Consider the following 6,228-nt stretch of genomic DNA (forward strand, 5'->3'; position numbering starts at 1 on the left):
TATGTTTGTGACACAGAATGATAGGATATTGTCCCAAATATGTTGAGATTTCCGAAATGCTAGAACGTTCATTACCAGCGAATAGGTACGCTGCCTTCTTGAATCCACCTATTTTGAACTTTGAAAATTTTGAATGCAGATACTGGCAAGATAGGAGGAACATAACCTTTTGCTTTTTCAAGCTGAGTAGCTCAAGCTGCGTCAAGAAAATGGGCTTGCTACACAGAAGTACATGACGTTCTGTAATCCGGTTCCTTGTGAGAATCCGTGAATTCATGCCATGTTCTCATACAGACAGGGAGCAGCACTACCCTATGCTTCAGAAGTGGTATGCCCTCTCAAAACTGTGCTTTAATTATTTTTCCACTGATCTTCCCAGACACTTTCCTGACCATAAAGCATAAAGGTCATAACTGTTGTCCCAGTTAATGTAAGTGTATATGTTATTTTTTGCATAGTTTTCTTTAATAGTTCTAGGCCATAAAATCCAAATAAATAGTTCTGTGTCCATCATTAAGTTTGCAGTAGTATTGTTCTGAAGAACAGTTTTATATCTGAAGTATTGAGAAATTCCATGGTAGTTTAACACCAAGAATGTCTGGGAGAAGAATTAAGTGCTGCAGGAAATATGTTACCAGATTGCTAAATGACACCCTTTTTTGGGTCTCAATTGAGTCAATTCTAAGTATGAAATTGGAATGCAGTTCTGCAGATAATGTTGTCTTTTGTACAAGAATAAAAACCTTTACACTGACTGCTTCTTTTAAGAGTATTGGGAGTATCTGTATACAAGAAAAATGTTCTTCATTCAGTGCTGGATGCTTTTCATTCCAAATGGGATTTACATATGACAAGTAAGAATGAAAAAGCACAATGAGCTGTAATTATACTTTGATAGATGACACGAAATTTAGTGAAAGACTGTGGACCTCACCAGTGGAAAAGAAATAATCACAATCCTGAGAATTTCAGTGAAAATACTCTGCTGACTGAACTGATTTATCTGTGGAAAGATAGTCTGCTGTCTTTTTTGGTGTTTTTAATAAGAAATTTAGAATCAGTAGTATGGCTTTTAATGAGCTACCTCCCTTTGAAATTCCAGCTGTCAGAATAATCGCGGGAAGCTGAGAGGCTGTTGGCTTTACTCAAAGGCAAAGTGATTTTGATGCCACTTTGGCTGAAATCTGCATGGCTGCTGGAAGCTTTAGTTCAGTGTGTCTCAGATTTTTCTGGTCTGTGGTATGAAGGAGCAATTCCTGCAAATACAGAAAGATTTTTCTGGTTGCTTTACCTGTAAGAAGGAAGTAAATGCTTGCTTGCTATACAGCTGAAAAATAATTGCCTACCAGCCAGTGGTTTCAAAGGAATAAAAAAGTATCTAATTTCTGCAAAAAAGCCAAATACAGAAGAACGGTATAGGGAGCAGTGCTGGCCTTTGCTGTGTCTGTGTTACTGTTAAATCTTGAAGAGAGGTTTTGCACTAAACTCTCTGCTGGGCTTTACTAACCAGTTGTTACAATGAAGCAGTTTCATAAAGGGATGAAAACAAAAGTGGTTGAAGCCAGGTGCATCTTCAGCCTCCTTATAGTGATAGACCTATGGTATTTAAAACTTTTTTTTGCTCCTGCATTCTGCAGTGTTGATTTAGACATTAGACTGAATTCACTGAAAGACTACTGAATCTCACGTGACTGAGCCAAACTTGAGATGGTTGAGGAATTGTTCAGTCATTTCTTTAATCAGCAGGCAAATGTTCATGTTGCAGGTGGTACCTCCAACTGAGTTTTCTCAGGTGTAGTTTGAACAGATGATGACATTTCTGTTAGAATTGCTAAAATTATTTCAGGCTTCAAAGGTGTATGTGAGTATCTTTGAGATTAAAAAAAGCATAATTTATCAAAGCAAACTATGAAAGACAATATTTCTAATCTTGGTACTAAAGTTGTAAGTCACCCATGTGTTGTGGTTTAACCCCAGCCAGCAATTGAGCCCCACACAGCCCCTGGTGGGATGAGGGGGAGAATCAGAAGGGTAAAAGTGAGAAAACTCGTGGGTTGAGATAGAGACAGTTTAATAGGGAAAGCAAAAGCTGCACACACAAGCAAAGCAAAACAAGGAATTAATTCATACTTCCCATCAGCAGGCCGGTGTTCAGCCATCTCCAGGAAAGCAGGGCTCCATCATGCGTAACGGTTACTTGGGTAGACAAACACCATCACTCTGAATATCCCCCCTTCCTTCTTCTTAGCCCAGCCTTATATGCTGAGCATGACATCATATGGTATGGAATACCCCATTGGCCAGTTGGGTCAGCTGTCCTGGCTATGCTCCCTCCCAGCTTCTTGTGCACCTGGTAGAGCATGGGAAGCTGAAAAGTCCTTGACTACTGTAAATACTACTTAGCAACAACTAAAAACGTCAGTATGTTATCAACATTATTCTCATACTAAATCCAAAACACAGCACTAGGAAGAAATTTAACTGTATCCCAGCTGAAACCAGGACAGTATCCACCCCTTATTCCATACCATTTACGTCATGCTCAGGTCCCACACTGTGCAATACATTCTCATGACCCACCACGCCCCTTCCCATCTTTTGATATAATACACAGATATCATTCCCTTAGTCTATGGACCACCCCTGTGAAATGTCTGTAAAATGTCCACAAAATGTCCGCTGCATTCATTTAGGCCATGACTTAGGGTTCCATCTGTTACGGTGGTCACTGAGGTCAGGAGAGGTGGTGCGTTGCGTGGAGTTATTGGGCACCAAAGCCAGCTCAGGTCGGGTCACTGCTGCACTTGCATTGCTTCTTGGAAGGCTTGTCCTCCATTGGTTCAGGTGGTTCCTGCTGTAGTAATTCCTGTAACATGCAACTCAAATCACGGGTTACAACAATTTATATCCATTACAACCTCCACCCTTGGTTCCTTTGGGCCAGGTTATAGGGTTTAACATTGCAATGAACTCCTCCCCTTGCTCCTGGCCTGGCTAGCAACAAGGAGTTTCTGCTATAGTAATTCCCATAAGACTTGTTTTCCAAGGCCCAGGATAGGAGCATGGTAGATAAATACTGTCCAGAAGCAAAATCATAATACAATAATTTTACTATATTTTAAAATATATTTTCTGGTGCTCCCCTCACAAGCGAATGTATAGCCTCAGGTGTTGTTACAAAGACAAGATTCAGCTCATCTGGCTCTGTAGTTAAGTCATTTCACTGAAAAAATAGTTGTAAGAGAACTAGTTACACGTTTCCATGATAAACGGCACAAAACATACAAGCGTTCTTTTAGACAAAAGTGACTCCTAATGGGCATGATTTGGGCATTTGGAGCTGGAGATGGACATGGAGACAGGGTAGGGTATGAGGTGGTGTGGCACAAGAAGCTCTACGCACAAGTGCTTGCAATGAAATCCTCGATTCTGGGATTGCTGTTGCCAGCGCGTTGCATTTCCGCTGTATGTAACTGCATGTAACTGCATGTTCCAGCCAAAAAATTGTGTTGATTCACTTCTAGAGAACCTGACAGAAAATATTTTCATCTTGAAGTGAAAAACAGACTTCCTCCCCCCCCCTTTTTTTTTAAAAAAAATACTGTTTTTGAGGGAAGAAAGAAGAGATGATTACAAAGGACAGCAGCAGAGAGGAATCGTCTGTCTTAGCCAGGTTTCATCATGGATAATTCTGTCCTTGGCTCAATTTAGGAGATGTATATTTAATCCTGTCCTGTTCTCTCTCTTGCCTGCCCCACAGGTTGACTGAAGCGAGGAGAGACCCCTAAGGCACCTTAGAGATTGTGAAGCAAGTGGCTTCTCAGGTATCTGTGATGTTTGGGATGAATTCTGCTCCTATTTGTATTCTAGACTGTGCTTCTCATCATTACATAGATTGTTTGCCTGTATAAATAATAGTAGGACAGTGTTTAACATGTTTTGGCATCTTTTAATGTTAGTCACTAAGCCTCAGTTTAGAGGTTGAAAACTGATAGGGTATAACATATACTCTTTGTCTTAAATAACGTCGTTGAATTGCTGAATGCTGTAAATAGCAGTATCTGTTGCAGAGCTGGGCGTACTTTGCTGGAAGAGTCTCTCCAGCATATGGTTTGCCTTTGCTGGCTGCACCAAACAAAATTCTTAAAAGCTGAAAGCTGGCACATACCCTGTGTGTGGGAAAAATGAGATTTACCTCTAGTGTGTCCGAGAGGAATAGAGTGTGCTGCACTGCAAAGCTTCTTGTACAGATTAATCCTTCCCTTACGCATCTTATTACTCATCTGCTTAGGAAGGAAGAGGGGAGTCTGACCCTGCTCCTTGATGGCCTTTTGTAGTAAAGGCAGGCAAACACGATCCATTCAGATAAAACAGGTGAACCTTCAAGACAGGGATATTCCAGCACAGGGGTCTGTTGAAAAACACAATTATTACCATTGAGGGAATTATTTTTCCATCACTTGTGAAAAACATTTCTCAACTGATGCGCGTGGGGCAGGAGAGTACAGAGCCATGGGAGAGCAGGAGCTCTTTAGGAGGCCAGCAGCACTTACGCCTGTGGTTGGGTTTTACGTCTTTTTTTTTTTTTTTTAAATCAATATGATTTAGAGCACAGTGTTAGATGGGGAGGCAGGATATCTAACCAGTTGTTTTCTTATAATTGTTTAATCACCTAATCTAAAAGGCTGAATTCTGTGTCTGCAAAGGCTGCTTCACATGGGGGAGAGAAGATGCTCTTTGCGTAACAGACCTCTCTCTGCTTCTTGCAGTCGCTATCTCTTGCAGCAGAAACCTCTCGCTTTTAGGGCGTGCTCCAATGGTGTAGCCTACAGAGACGTCATCAAAGCAAGTTTTCACGGTATGGAGAGGGGTCAGGTCCAGTTCTTGCACAAATAAAGCTGCGCACGACCGCGTGGTCTGCACGGGGCTGCTCATGCAGACTGTATACATATATATACACTGTAGGCCCAGTGTATAACTTTACCAGCGTGTAACATCAGGATGTAATTTACTTAATAATATTTATAGCTTACAGGTTTTGATAGCGCTAGATAAAATAGTAAGGTTAGTTTTAGAATGTGATAAACAACAGCGAAAGAGTTCGTTTTGAACTGGTGCTACACCATGCAAGAAGTTGCCTGGTACAGAATTAGTTTCACTCCTCTATTCTTCCTTTGGTTTGTGTTTGAAAGAAACAGACTCCAGAACCTTCTGGAAAACTGTAATTTAAAAGAGATATATCCACCTTTCTATTTGGCTAACAACTGTTTTCTTTGCTGTTCGTAGCAATGTAGTGAACCTGTCAAAACAGCTGGGAGGACAGCGCAGACACTTCAAGGTACGGGGCAGAAGCTTGTGCAAAGATAGATTTATTTCTGCGTCCTCTGCAGTCAGGGCGGTACCAGCACGGTCATTGCCGCTGGAGGAGAGGGAAGAGCTGCAATTTGGTGGTGGTTCAGATCAGAAAGCTCAGCGAGACAAGGGTCTGCCCCCATAGCTAGCAGCGATGGCGATGTACAAGTGATAGCAAGGGCAAAAGCTGTCTGTGAGAGGTTGCCAGGTGTGCATCTCCAGCACGTTAACAGATCCTGACGTAGCAGTTGCACAGTGGGCCTGGCTCACGGGGGTGCTGTCGCAGCAGCAATGAACTGCGCAGTTCGCATCATCCCCTCGGCCGTATCAGCAGCGAGAGTCTTCATTTTTACAATCACTGGCTGAAAAATTGGATGTATATTCTTTTGGAGCTGGAATGGTCTGGATTGGTTTTTTTCTTGCAGAATACCCCACTACTTAGTGCTTTTAATTTGCAGTGTTGTTTGCTGTGATTTTTCAAAGCAGCTGAAGGAAGTGATAGGTGTGTCCAGATGGCCGGGATTTTTGCTTGGATCTTTGCTGCCCAAATTGTATTAAGGCGTTCAGGAGGTCCCCCAACCACGCTGATACTCTAGGTTGTAACTGAGTCAGAAACGACTTAAAAGGCATACGGTTACTGGTCTCATTGGGAACAGCACCTCAGAGGAGCAGATTTTAACAACAGGGAAATCCTCTTCACAATGTTGTATTTGTAGCTTTATCTCTAATGCTGAACGCCAGCTGGACACACGTACTTTGGGCTTGGGGGCATCTATGCAGAAGGGGCCTGGGATCAAACCCCGCCAGCCTTGGCATGGTGGGATCAGCCCCAGTTTATCCATAGGAAAACACATTTTTCTGACTTCACCCAGTGCT

The sequence above is a fragment of the Calonectris borealis genome, chromosome 1, assembly GCF_964195595.1.
Source record: "Calonectris borealis chromosome 1, bCalBor7.hap1.2, whole genome shotgun sequence".
NCBI lineage: Eukaryota > Metazoa > Chordata > Aves > Procellariiformes > Procellariidae > Calonectris > Calonectris borealis.